At 41.9% G+C, this 15,015-nt stretch overlaps 1 long non-coding RNA gene across 1 annotated transcript; it reads right to left on the bottom strand.

Annotated features, from left to right (window-relative positions):
- Nucleotides 1-216: 216 nt before the first annotated feature.
- Nucleotides 217-986, bottom strand: LOC310995875. The gene is made up of 3 exons (XR_014595858.1): nucleotides 796-986; nucleotides 611-710; nucleotides 217-494 (listed from the first exon to the last, which is right to left on the bottom strand). It is a non-coding gene; the product is annotated as an uncharacterized lncRNA (long non-coding RNA).
- Nucleotides 987-15,015: the final 14,029 nt, after the last annotated feature.

Raw genomic sequence — 15,015 nt, 5'->3', positions numbered from 1 at the left:
TACCAGGGTCCATAACTGGCATTCTGACTGCTGTCTTGTTTCAGATTCGATAGCAGCTGAGATCTCCCGTGTTACCTTTAAAAAAAAAAGAAGAAGAAGAAATTAACGCACATCACATTAATTGTGAATATTGACAGATAACACTCTTTATGTGAAACCCCTCGAAAAATAAAGGTTAAATAAATCAATAACCTTCAGGCTCTCCAGGTGACATTGTTGTTTGTAATTGAGTTCATGATTTCCGGGGAATTTAAAACTGTAGCCATCAACAGGTAACACAGGGAATGCAGGGGCATCAGGGTGTTTAATACAGTCTTTGCTAATTTCAGGAGGGCATTGATAGGAAAGGACAGAGCCAAATGGTACAGGGCCAAATTTAGAATCGACCAATTTAAGGTTGTCAAGCCCATGCAGCAGTTTGCATATCCCTGGTTGAGGTTGAACGTCTTTCAGTTTTTCTCCACTGGCCATTATATGAGGATCTGGCAGCGGCCCTGACAAAAATAGAGAAAGAGTAAATGAGAGGAAATAGGATGAGGGTAAACAAAGACAGGACAGAAGATGAGAATAGAAGAGTATAAGGAGGAGAGTAAAACTCATTCAAACTCACCAGCATATGCCCTGTACAGTGTGCACTTTGCACCAGTCCTTACACTTTTTGTTTTAGGCTTACACACCGTCATGTCATTTGTTGCCTCTGGTGCAATTCCCTATAACAATAATAATAATATTAATAATACAGGCAATCAGAACTGCAAGTCCTACAGTTTCAAGAGTAGTATATAAATATCTGACCTGTGTCCTTGGCCGGTGCCAGGTCTGCAGCATGCTGGTGCAGGACAGTGGCAGTGGTACAGTCTTGAACCCCATGGTACTGTAGTGTGCTGTTTGGAATAGCAGGGCTACCATGTGGTTACACAGCGCTTTACCTGCGGCACAGGAACATGCCATGCACTCCAGTACCACGGGGTCCTCTCTGGAGTCAATTGTAAACTGGAAATATAGACATGATGTGTTAAGTTCATAATTTCTAAATTATCAAAACAGTAACATGACAGAATATAAACTTATGGAACAGTAGGTGTAAAGAAATTTCTTTTTCATTGAGTGCATAAATGCCCAGAATAATGATCAGTGTGCTGTTAAACTACTCCTCTGGGATACATTAAGTTATTTGAATTGAATTGAATTGAATTGAATTGAATTCACATGGCCACTTCAATGATAGGCTAATCCAGAAATACAATAATACGATGATTATTAGTGGGCATGTAAACACTCGTCAACAGTGTCCTTCTCAGTCTTTGTTGTCCTCATCTAACAAAGGCCTTAACAATTATGTGCACATCTGTTTTATTGATTGTGGCTCCTAAAATACTGACATGAGACTGAGAAAAACACTACACCCACAGTAGAACTTCGTGGGATACTGCAAAGTCTGCAACCGCAGCATAACACAACAAAAGAGCCCTAAAACTGAGCCCTAAAATCATATTTAAAAAACCTGTAGATAATGAGGCTCCTCGCTTTTCCTCATTGACCTGTGACAGCGTGCTCTCACTGTGACCAAGTGGTCAACAGCGTTTGACACTGTTTCAAAACAATGTTAGGTGAGACAAGGCTCGGCATAGCACATGAAGGCTAAACAATATTAAACTATATTCAAGGCACGACTCGGTAACAGCTGTGAAATAGAATAGTGGATAAAGCAACAGTTAATAATATTTATAAAGCTACCATAGCAACTTAATCGAGAAACAGACAACTAATGATCAAAACAACTGTAGCCTACCTACGTTAAGTTAGCTAGTTAGTTAGCCTACCTAGCATCTCCGCTAACGTCAGAGCTAAGAAGACAAAACACTTACCTTCATAATCAAACAGGTATTGTTCTATAAAGAACTTGTAGCCTTTGTCGAGTTTGGAGGCTGGAGTCTTTGAGAATGTTTCTGCCAGCCTGTGTACATCTCCTAAACGAATTTTTGGGAGCTTGAGGAGTGACTGTGTGAAGTCCATTTTATTTTGAAAACACCGCTCAGTGAGATAGCGGAAGCAAAGACGGATACCCTGCTTCGCTCCAACCCGGAAGTTGTGTGACGTCATGTGAAAAGGGCCTATTGCCTATTTCCCTCCCACAGGTATTAATCCCTATCCAGAACCACAACCATACTGCCTTTATCGGCTGGTTTAATCACAATTTCCCTATTATCCATGGACTGGACTGTGTCCTGAGATCCCGGAAGTGGTTGTGAAAGTGTTCTAAATCACGTTTGACCAGGTTTCTAATGTACAGTGGGATACTAGGATCTGGAGGTGTCCATGTGGAAGGAGAAATAAATGGTAATTTTGTCTGAGAAATCCATAAAATGCCCAGAGTTTAAGCCTTCTGTGATAGTTTTGGATGTCCATCCTAGCCTGTTGCCTCCTGTCGTGTGCAGATCCTGTGAAATCTAAGTAGCTGAGATTTTGTCAGATCTGCGAAGGTGTGTTTTGGGTGAAAACTGCTCTTATGTAACAGTGCATGTGTATCTGTATCCTTGAAGTAAACTTTAATGTCCATGTGGTGATGTTGTGTCTAGGGTCTGTGATTGGACAGTCCTCAAATGTGCAATAACCAAGACACCAGAAGTGGGGGCTGGATGTACTTGAGCCAAAAGCCTTAATTGTATGCCTTTTAAAAGCAAAAGAGCAATACGGGTGAATGGTTCTTAATTCCTTTGAAACTATGTTAGTCCAGTTAAGTCCCCTGGAGCTTCTTTGTTTTCTATTTTTTGGGGAGGTCAGTTGTGCTTGCTGCTACAGAGGAAAGACAAACATTGTTTATCATTTCAGGTCACAGACAGATTTGTGTAACAGACCTGATGAGTTCATCTATAGTAAAGTCTTTAAGGAATCTTTGAATGCTGAAAGATGCAATGCGTACATCCTGTAATCCTCCGAAGTCTCAGGCGATTTGTTTTGGTGTTTGGGATGCTTTTTCTACTTTTCTTCCATGTTTGGAGGTAATTTTCAAAAGGCAAGCTTGAAACATCATTCAGAGAACACTGGGTATGCTCAACATCATGTAGACAGCAGGGGAAACAACTTTTCACACAAGTGGTCCTGTGTAAAGGAGGAACTGTCTGAATTCTGTTGCCTTCCATCTGTCCAGCAAACACTCTTGGCAGTTCTCCATTCAAAGAGTTGGATGATTTAAAATCCTGTTCCTTTGTTGAAGTGACAATCTGCATGTGTTAGGTCCTTGCCTCATGAAATAAGCATTCTCCTAACCACACCCAGACACACTAGGTGCACATAGTCCAATGCAAACTGACGGATGCGTGAGATTCCTCCATAGTCAGTGGGGATTTCTGAACTTTTTTTTGTTTTTTGTTTTTTGGATATAACAAAGGGGTATTTATTCAAACAAGAAAGTAACCAACACAAAGCGCTCACAGCGCTCTCAAAACACACAGAAGCAATTCAGACACAAAAACAAACAAACAAACAAAAACACCCCACAGTTACATTTGAGATTTTGGGAGGAGATAGACACAGGTGGTCGTCGAAGTCAGGGAGTGTAGCAAGAGTGCTGGCAGCAGGCACTTCTGCAGGAACAACTTTCGTGACTTGACCTTTTTCAGTTGTAATGGTGACTTGATCCAGTTTTAGAAGCTGAACTTCAAGTTCTTCTGTTGTTTGAGTTAACATGTCTTTCACAATGTCCTTTAAAACATATGATGGCAAATTAACGTCATTTAGCAATCAGCTGCTGGTATAATTTTGAAAAAGTAACTGTCAAGACTTTCAATAACTGTAAAGTCCTCAGCACCACTTCAAACAAAAATGACATCTTCACCCCCAGGACAAAGAAACACAATCACACCAACCAATGAGGAGAAAGCCACAGGCCAAACCGCACGAGTCAAATGTTCATCATCACTTGTGTCCTGCAATGACATTTATTTGCTCAAGATCCTTTACTTTGGGCACATCTTTTATCATTTTGTTGCAGTTATTGTATTCAGTGTCGTATTCAAAGCCAACAGCTGGGTTGATGACATACTCAGATTTGTCACTGTAAATAATTTCCTGTATGTTGCTGTGAAACTTGTTGTTTTGGAGTTTGATTTTCTGTAGTGTCACCGCAATCTTTTTACTTTCACATTCTTTGGGTTGGTTGTATACTGTTGTTTTTTTTTTTTTTTATACTTTATTTTACAGGATAGCCCCTTGAGATGTGCCATCTCATTTTCGAGGGGGTCCATGTTATCAACGGAAATACAAACATACTTAGTACATTATAATATACAAAGAAAGTAAGCAGAACAAACAAACAACAAAAAAAAAGAGAACAGACACATGATACAATATAAAGACACAGACGCCCATTCACACACACTCACACACTACAATGCTCTATCGATCCTGACTCCCCCCATACAACACACCAGTAAAAAATAAAAAGAAATAGATGAAATAAAATAAATACAGTAGTTGATTTGATTAGTTACACTTCATGTCAAAGGGACCTTACATCACAGACAGGAGCAGGGTGTTTGAAGGTAGGTAAACAATGATGATTTGAAAAGAAGAAAAGAGGATATGGACCTAATTGAACCAGGGAGATTATTCCAGTCAGCAGGGGCTTTGTATTTGAATGCACGTCGACCAGATTCTTTATTGATTCTAGGGGTAAAAAAGAAAAGTTGACCAGTATGCCTAAAGTTATATTGTGAACTGAAGGGAATCAAATATTGTTTCAAATATAGAGGGAAATTGAAGTAGTTGCACTTGAAAATAAATAATAACCAGTGCATATGCCTTCTCGACTTGGGGGCCAGCCAGTTCAAGGACTGGTACATATGACAGTGATGGGTCATATAAGTCATATATTTTAACTCTACCGTTTTACTGTTATTAGGTTTAAAGTTCTGGCCAATTAGGGCGCGGAAACGTTGAGTGACAGGTCCGAAGACCGCTGCTTCGAGGCCAGTGGGCGGGCTCTCGGACGGCAAACCGCCGCACCGCTCCAAATATGGCAAGTAGAATCCAACATGGCGCGGTTCAAACCCCCGTAGTAGCGGCACAAAACAGACTCCCCCAAACCAATGGGTGACGTCACGGGTGCTACGTCCATTCTTTATACAGTCTATGATAGCAACCTGATAGCAACAGCAACAACAACAACAACGTCACTTGCCCTCCTTGTGTGTAAAGTTTTAATATTTCTTCATGCGAGAAAGTAACTGTTTAGATGCCAAATATACGGCCAGTTTATCCAGATGAGGCTGTTTAGAAGTTTGCTCCGATGTTTCTCGGAGAGGTGAAGCTCCACCAGTGGAGCAACGACCGGGACATCACAGAGACAGTGTCCTCTGCAATGCTGCTCGGTCGGCCAGCCTCTGTCGTCCTCCCGGGGGACAAAACTATCGCTACTTAACTTACCCGCAGGTTTTTAGAGGTTTACCACCGGCTGGTTAAATTATTTTTAGGAGATAAATGTTGGTCTCATTGATGAAATATAACAATTGTGGCAGTAACATTAGTTTGTTTGAATGAAAAGTGAAGCTTCATGTGTGTTAACTGTTACTGGACAGAAGAGCAGCGCAGCCTCGGGACTCTGTACAGAAATCATCCCATTTAACGTTACATCAATAAATAAATGTTTTACAATGAGCACATCAGTCTGCATTAAATTGTATCATTATTTTTATTTATTTATGTAATATGGTTACGGTTAGACGTCAGAGTCTGACGTCGGCTACCCAAATCTCCGTTTTTCTCTGTTTACGTGCAAACGGAGTTTTCCAAAATCTCCACTCTGGCCGGAGTTTTTAAAAAGCATCGTTTTCAGGGGCGTTTTCTCCGTTTGCGTGTAAACGGAGGGTGCAAACGATGGTTAATGTCTCAGTTTTTAAAAATAACCGGGTACGTATAAACGGGGCCTAAGTAAAACACAGTGAGCTGGATAATTTAGCTTCCCCAGTACACAGGGATAGTCTAATACTAGTGCATATAAATATATTAAAATGTATTATTTATCTCTGCTTTCAAACGTAGCTAGGCTACTTACATGTTTAAGGTGGTACATCATGTTCGTCGTGGAGGAGCGATATGTGAGTTTGCATGTGACCCTCTTGTGGTCGTCCTTCTTTTCAAAAATGATCCCATATTGTATGAATGGCTATTAAATGTTAACTCAACTGTCTCACCACGATGTCAAAGGGACCTGCCGTGTTAAAAAATAAATAAAACCGACAGTGAGTGTCACGACTTCCTGTATCTGGCTCTTCAATTTAAAAGCCATCCAGCCTTTCATACACAGGCCAGCCGCCAGTCACATCACATTAATTTTGACGAGACACGGCTCCAAAGGTTTGCTCTCATTTTTCATGAGCTAAAACGTTTTCTATGTACACTAAAGGCCTATTTCTCTCAAATGTTGTTCACAAATCTGTCTAAATAGTTAGTTAGTGAGCTGAGATAATCCATCCACCTCACAGGTGTGGCACATCAAGATGCTGAGTAGACAGCACGATCATTGCACAGGTGTGCATTAGGCTGGCCACAATGAAAGGCTACTCTAAAATGTGCAGTTCTATCACACAGCACAATGCCACAGATGTCACAAGTTTTGAAGGAGGGTGCAGCTGGCATGCTGACTGCAGGAATGTCCACCAGACCTGTTGCCTGAGCCGTCTCCAAAGGCCTTTCAGAGAATTTGGCAGTACAGCCAACCGGCCTCACAACAGCAGACCACGTGTAACCACGTCAGCCTGGGACCTCCACATCCAGCATGTTCACCTCCAAGATGGTCTGAGACCAGCCACCCAGACAGCTGCTGCAACAATCAGTTTGAATAACCCAAAAGTTTCTGCACAAACTGTCAGAAACCGTCTCGGTGAAGCTCATCTGCATGCTCATCCTCCTCATCGGGGTCTCCACCTGACTGCAGTTCATAATCGTAACCAACTTGAATGGGCAAATTCTCACATTCAATGGCGTCTGTCACTTTGGAGAGGTTCTCTTCACTGTTCAGGGCAGATGACAGACAGCGTGAATGGTGTCATGTGGGTGAGCGGTTTGCTGATGTCAGTGTTGGGGATCGAGTGGCCTGTGGTGGGGTTATGGCATGGGCAGGCGTATGTTATGGACAACAGACAACATTTTATTGATGGTATTTTGGATGAAGCTTCTCCTCGATGAGCTTCCCATTACTGTCACGTCGGGTTCAGACCGGAGGCGCGCATTTCTCGGCGACAGTCGACAAGCGCTTCTGCTCAGCTGTTGTTCATTCAGAGCTATTGGTTGGTGGAGGCAGAAGAGCGAGGGGAACACCTCCAGGATGCCAGGAACACGGGTGGCAAAAGAGGATGCAGGGATGCATATGACACAAGAGAAAACCTTTTTTTCTCTCTCTCTCTTTCCTCTCTCCTGAGGCACAAGCCCCACCTAAGTTAGTATTTATTTTCCTTCCACAAAAGAGTGTGATTACAGGGTTTAGTAAGTTCTTGGTTTGTAATAAAGATTTTTTTAAGTACACTTACTGAAGGATGGTTCTTCTTTGAGCGGCTGCACCGTGCAGCGTTTTGTCTTGGAATGGTGCACGTCAGCTTAAGGTAAACACTGGAAATTACTGACAAGGTGCTCTGGACAATGCGTCTGCAACCACATTGTCAGAAGCTTTAATGTGTCGAATGTCTAACCAGTATCACTGTAACAACAGAGACCACCGGATTCATCTCTGGTTGGGAACTCTGAGGGAGTTGAGAAAAGTCAAGGGGTTGTGGTCGGTGTAGACCCTACACATCAGATGACCTGATGAAGACCCAAGTGGTCGAAACGTTGTCCTTATAATACATTTTTGGGAGCTCGATTATAGCAGTTGTTCTTGTTAGTTTTTGTCCTGTACCTGCCTGCATTGTCTTGGATGTGCGTGCACTGTCCTTCCTTGCTTAAAGTGATCAGAATCAGAATAATGCAATTAGGTGTGAACGTGTAAGCATAAGTGTGTAAGAAAACCCGGCCGAAGCCAACAAAACAATACTGGCGCCGGAGGGAAACAGATCTTTCTGGTGAGAGAGAGAGTGAGGACTGAGATGGCAGGAGACTGGCCAACTGCTCCTAGTTGCCCCGCCCACTGAGCCACCTGCAGGAGAGACAGACAAAGCCCTGGGACAGCAGGGGGCCGTCACTTTACTTACTCAACATTTTAATTTTCATAGTTATCAAAGTACAACTAAAAAATACAAGTAAGAAGAAATGAAGACTTACCTGTCTACTCGATGTAGAGTGTCTAGCAGTGCTAGCTGTTTATATCCAGCCTTTAAATACTACTTTCAGTGGTTGTACAAAGAAGTGTGAACCATGCTCTTATTTACCTGCAGAGCATTCCAATGTATGAAAACGCCACACTATTTGGTGCAAAGCGGATCACCAGGCTGTGGAAAGCTTCCAGTGCTTATGTCTGGTGATGGAGGCTGAGCTTTTCCACGTCTCTCTGTGCTCTCTTGCTGCTGATCTGCTTCTCTAGCTGGTAGAAGGCCGTGGTTCCTGAAAAAGAATGAGCGTGTAAATACATTTGGGTCATTCCATGAAATCGGTAACTTTTCAACTTTGAAAAGTTAAAATTTAAACTATATTTAATTGCTGTTTTTTAAGTAGCCAGGAATCAAATAAAGTTTAAAAAGACAAGAAATGATGTTGTGCCATCTCAGGCTGTGAAATTCCATATTTTATTACAGTTTTAATGTTTTCCTAATCTTGTCAACCCTGTTACCGACATAAACTTTACAATACAGTATTTCTAATTAGAGTTTATTGAGAATTTTTTCTATATATAGTCTATATAGTTTTAATTATAATGGTAACAGTTGAAATACCATTTTTTAAAAACATTTTTATCAAATTAATGACAACAACAGGGTTGAAGTTATGGTAACAGGGTTGACAAAAGTAATAGATGACAGGACACACATTCTATTGTCTACACTGCAAAGGTAACAGGGTTGACAGTAACAGGGTTGACTATTTCAAGCTAATTTGCCCATTGCTAGCTGAAATAAATGCTAGCTAAAGGGCAAGCTATGTGCTTTGAAAGGTAATTACCTGTAGATATTGATTATATTATGAGAAATAGAAAATTGTTTAGATTTATACGTTAAAAAGTGGTAACAGGGTTGACGTTGTATGCTTGTCCCCCCCTGTCCAACCTTGAAAAAACATGAAAAATAGCACATAAGAGATGAGAGAAAGCTACTTGTTACTGAGCTGTTAGCATCCTGGGTAAGAGATGATGCAAACTCCTGTCAACCATGTCAAATCTGGGATGTACCATTGTTTTTTTTTGGTTAGGGTAACAGGGTTGACATAAAATCAGGGGACACCGATAAATTGGTAAATATTTATAATAATTAATATATATTATTACCAAAAACACACTTACAATAAGATCATACCTATAACAATATGTAAATGTGAACGTTTTAACATTTTGCCAACATTTTACATATAAAAAGTCCTGTTGACGTACAACAACAACAGTGAGGGACAGGCCAAAAACCTCACCCTCATCAGCATAAAAGTCATTTTAATTATTTAAAATTATATTTAATTGACTTTAATTTGATGTTACAGTAAGGAGAGAAGACATGGTAATGTTATATTTTTAAATTACATATTAATTTGTTGTTATCATAATTTTATGACTGATTACTTCTTGGGGACGCAAAAGTTACCGATTTCATGGAATGACCCATTTGCTGTACTATACCAGACATTCAACAATTACGTCCTCAATCAAGGCATATTTAGAAGAGAAAAGTATAAGTATATAAAGAGTATACACACCTGGTTGGAGCCATTTGTCCTTCGGGTCCTCTATCTTCTGCTGGCTTCCTGGGAGGGGATATGTGGGTCAGCATGGAATTTAACTTGACCACTGGTGGTGGGGTTCCAGGGTGCCATTCCGAACATTTACTTTAATTGGTCGGAATGCCGGCCCTTAATTATTTATGGAAAAGGGCTACCATTCCGAACCTGAAAAAAGTCCGCCATTAAAAGCTTTAAGGCACTGGGTACACACTCCGCAGCGAATGCTTTGGTAGCGGAGTGGTTAGCGCATCCGCCTCCGGTGCGGGAGATCAGGGGTCGACTCCCGGAGGAGCTGCATATTAGCAGAGACTTTCTTGGCCTCTACTTGATCTTTTTTACTAAACTTAACCAACTCCTTTCTACATTACCTAAACCCAACCAAAGCACAGAGCAAGGACATTTATGGCGCATTTCCACTAGCACGGTTCGGCTCGGTACGGCACGGCTCGGCGCGCTATTGCGTGTTTCCACTAGCACGCAGTACCTGCAACCGGGTACATTTTTGGTATCACCTCAGCCCTGGTTCCAAGCGAGCCGAAGCGTTACTAAAACGTGACGTCAGCCGACTGCCTTCCACTGATTGGCCGATGAGTGTCGTCACTGGAAGCGACGACCGACAACAGAAATGTTCCTGCTGAAGCCTGAAGCCTGTTATTACCAGAGAATTTCTAATATTGAGACTGGCTCTGTTATTACGTGACTTTATTAAGTTTTAATATTTTTTCATGCGAGAAAGTAACTGTTTAGATCCCCATGTGCGGTTAGTTTATCCAAACGACGGCTGTTTAGAAGTTTGCCCCGATGTTTTTCGGAGAAGTGAAGCTCCAGGTCCGAGCAGCGACCGCGACATCACAGAGGCAGCAGCCCGGCTCCTGACGTGCTCCGCCGGCCAGCCTACCACCGTCACCCCGAGGAGAAAACGACCGCTAATTAACTTACCCGATGGCTTTTAGAGGTTTACCACCGGCTGGTTAAACTCTTAAATGTTGGTCTCATTGAGGAAATCTAACAATTGTGGCTGTAGCAGCAGTTTGTTTGTGGTTAGACAGAAGAGCAGCACTGCCTTGGGGTCTGAACGCACAGAAAACACCACATTTACATCAATAAATAAATGTTTTACAATGAACCAGGCCGATCTCAGAGCTGGCAAGACTCTCCGGTAAGGCATATTGAACGGTTAAATGCCGTTAACGGGACGAGAGCAGACCAAGGTGCGAAGCAATGAAAACTATTTATTACAAAAAATAAAACTAAAATAACTAAAATCAAACAGGAAACAACTCAACACAAAGAAACAGACACCAAGACCAGGCACAGGGACAGAGACCATGACAGGATGAAGCCACAATCCAATAAACTTGGTTGCGTACATTGGCAGCCATGTTGCCAGCTTTTCTTTTCTTTTCTTTTTTACAGTCTAATAGGTTAGTATAACTAGTCTAGTTTGATGATCCATAAGTGGCCGGCACTGGCCGCACTAATATTACAAGACAAATTGGTGTTTTTTTTTTTAATACAGATTTCCCGACCCGACTTGAACAAATGTAATTTCCATCACATGTACATATTTGATATTTATTTAAAAATAGTATTATATACATCATTTTCAACAATGGAAGACCACTTTCACACATAGTTTTACCAGTTCATACCAATATTTCAATTACCATACATTTATGGATTAGGTAAATTAATTGTGATGAGGACCAAACACAAAGTTTACTATATATGAAATATAATAATACATTTCAGTAAATAACTACTTGTGTGTTTACATTAAGTGGAACATTTTCTCATAAACTATGCATACGTTTTTAATGAGTGATTAGAATTTTGTAACATTTTTTTATGCAGTGGTGGAAATTACTGGGTGTTGTGGAAATTACAATGAATGGACCATATATAAAAACAAGACATTTATTTTAAAACTTTCTGAAGTACAATTCATCAAACAAATCTATTTAGTCTGTTTGGTCTCTTACCATGAACAGACATACTGAGTCTTACTGATAACACCCAACAGAAAATAACTTAATGAAGTTGTGAATGTAAAACTTTAACACTGTTATGAACTTCCAAATGTGTGTGTTTGGCATTGTAAAATGTTAATCAGTCTCTTAGGTGAACACTATTCTGAAGTTAAACAAAAACAAAACAAAAAACCTTTAACTAGCCTATATCATATCAGTTATCAACATGAACTGTGGGGAGAGTGTTCAGAATGCTGTCTTAATCTCCTTGTGGCGTTTTGTCACTGGTATGGGCTCAGGGATGATGTGGCATCTTAAAAACAGATGAAAATGCATTTTAATACATACACATAATACGGTATGTAATAAATACATTAACATTGTATATTCTAATAAATACATTGCACATATGTAGCCTTACAATCTATGAATTGCACCTGTAAGCATAAATGTAATTTCCACCAGACCTTTGTAATTTCCACCCAAGAAGGCAGCATAATGTGTAGTGCACAAGCACCCCAAAAACGGCTCTTTTAAGAGCCACCCAAATAAAAGTATTGAGCAATAATCCTTTTTTTTTTAAACACCATTACATCACCATCACCAATTACACCATAAAACTTTTTCTTTACTTAAAGGTTGAATATGGAGAATGAGCAGAACACCGCCATCTAGTGTCTCGAGAACGTAGTCGCAACAACAAAAAATAATTCCAGCAGTCGCGTTGCCAGGTTCGTTGCCGAGTGTATCAATCGATCAGCCTGCGCCATGTCAAGTGACGAATCATACAGGGTAACGACTAATTTAGACCAATTAATTTTACAACAGTATTAGCGTTATCCAGTCTTCAACTGGAAGTCTTTCTTTGAGTGGTGTGTAATCGATTAGCTAGCTAGCTCTCAACTCAAAATGATTCCTTGTTTCTGTAGCCTGATCGGCGTGAGCAGACCAGCAGTGACAGTGAGGCTGAAGGCAGATGGAGAGATGGAGAGACTGAGGTTTGCACAATACTGGCAAAATATAGTAGGCTATGGTCATATAGCGGAACCAACGTTGCTAACGTTAGTTGTAGCAGTTACATTGTAACGGCAGTGGGAGTGGCAGTTAAGGAGCCTTGGTTACCGGACCCTGTCTTATGCCGGTATGTTTGGATGTTTTGAGCTGTCAATAAAGTAGGAAATATTACGGATAAGCCGACCCTCGATCATTCTACAATAGATAGATAGATGGATAGATACAGGGTGCGACCCCCCCCCCCCCCCCCCTCTGTTTTCGATGTCCCCACCTCTGGTCATTTATTATTATCCCTGGTGGGGATATGTGTTGCCCCCCCCCTCTGGTCAGACAATAATAGCCTAGGCCTATTTTAGATCATTTCCCCTACAGCGTCTCCTAGACCGTCATAGAGAGAGAGAGAGAGAGAGAGAGAGAGAGAGAGAGAGAGAGAGAGAGAGAGAGAGAGAGAGAGAGAAGGCGAGTCTCGAGATTCCGGTTGCACTGGGTCGTGTCTGTCTCCAGGTTTGAGCAAATAAAAGCCGGTCTCAGTTAGAAGCCGGGTCCGTTCAAGTTCTGGTGAATGAACAAAACCTCTCAAAGCTGCTACAGTTCTCAAAGACCCGACCCGGTGCGATCCGCGAATGCGGCCAGACTCACGTGCAGTAATTGTCGTCCAGCAAAAAAAAGGGAAAGAAAAGACCCGACCCGAGTTATTAAATGTTTTCTGGACCCGGTGCGTCCGGTCGAGTTGTCCGTTGAGAATTATATTATGATTATATTATTTCCCATCTTTGCTGAACTGATTTGTTTGAAATTAAATAAAAGCCTGTCCCATAGACGCCTGTCTATTAACATATCGTGGGTTGATAAACTACACCCCCCCCCCTCCCCCCGCCCCCCCATAGATAGATAGATAGATAGATAGATAGATAGGAGATAGACAGACAGACTAGTACTTTATTACAGTAATAGGAAGGGTTTCCTCGGGGAGGATCCAGCAGCGACACAGCACCGACAATAAGTAGGAAAAGCACACAGATCAAATATAGAAATATAAAGTGCAGTTCAGGTCTTAAAGAACAATAACAAATAAGTAGCCTATGTTAATTTCCCCCCTCCTCTCTGCCACCCTTCCCCCCAGTGCAGAGTTGTACAGTATGGTTCGAAGTACAAAGGAGTCTTTTAGTCTATCCTGTACAGGTGCTGAGTACCAGTTGGTCAAAGTCAAAAATAAAGAATACTTGCACACTGGAGCTCCACTTAATGTACCTTTATAACATGTATAGGTTATTCCCTTGTTTCTACAGTCAGGGTCAGAGTCAGAGCAGGCCACACTGGGTGAGCCTGAGGCCAGGCAGGGCGCAGCACGAGGAAGAGGAGAGAGAGGCAGAAGCAGAGGTGGAAGAGGAGGCAGAGGCAGAGCTGGAAGAGGAGGCAGGGGGGGAAGGGGCCAAGCAGGGAGAGGAGGCCCTAGAGCTGCAGCAAGAGGAGGCACAGCTAGACCAGGAAGTGGGTGTTATGTGTCTATGCACTCTGCAAATTCTGCTTTTATTCAGTTGTTTTTAACTGTGAGCATAAATTACATAAACTCAACTCAACTCAGGAAGGGGGTTGCAGCAAGATCCAGAGGAGCAGAGAGTGATCACTATGCTGGAAGAGAGAAGGGTCGAGACAGAGGTTTGTGCAAAAGTTGGACAGGACTATTATTCTTATTCCAGTCACCCAACAAGTAGGAATAGTCATATTAGACCAAGGCATGGAGTTATACAGAATAAATCAACTTCTTGTTATCTGTATGTTCTATTTTGTAATTGAAGGAAGGTATTTATATTGAAAGACTTTTTTTCGTGTGCCATCTGCTTCCTAAGGAACTTCTTCAGACACTCACCCTTGAGGAGTATAGGGAGCTAGGGAGGGAGCTATTTGCCCGAGAGCCTGGGCTTGTATTTGATGCCCTGCGGTTAAACCAAGCCCGGAATGGTGCCCCCCCCCCTGCTGACCTGCCTGGGGTGCCCTGGTGCACATGTGGGAACTGCAGGGACATGCCCACACTCCGGGAGAGAAAATGTTGTGGCCAGGCACCAACCCACTGCATCCGCCAGCTGCCACATTTCTCCCTGTACTGCCTGGACGAAGGCAACCTGCGCATTCACAGACAGTACAGGGAGGACCTGATGGTGGTGAGGCCAGCGAG

Source organism: Trachurus trachurus (genome assembly GCF_905171665.1).
Source record: "Trachurus trachurus genome assembly, chromosome: 13".
Taxonomy (NCBI): Eukaryota; Metazoa; Chordata; class Actinopteri; order Carangiformes; family Carangidae; genus Trachurus; species Trachurus trachurus.
Note: the sequence above shows the minus strand (reverse complement) of the source record. Positions and strands in the feature narration are given on the sequence as shown.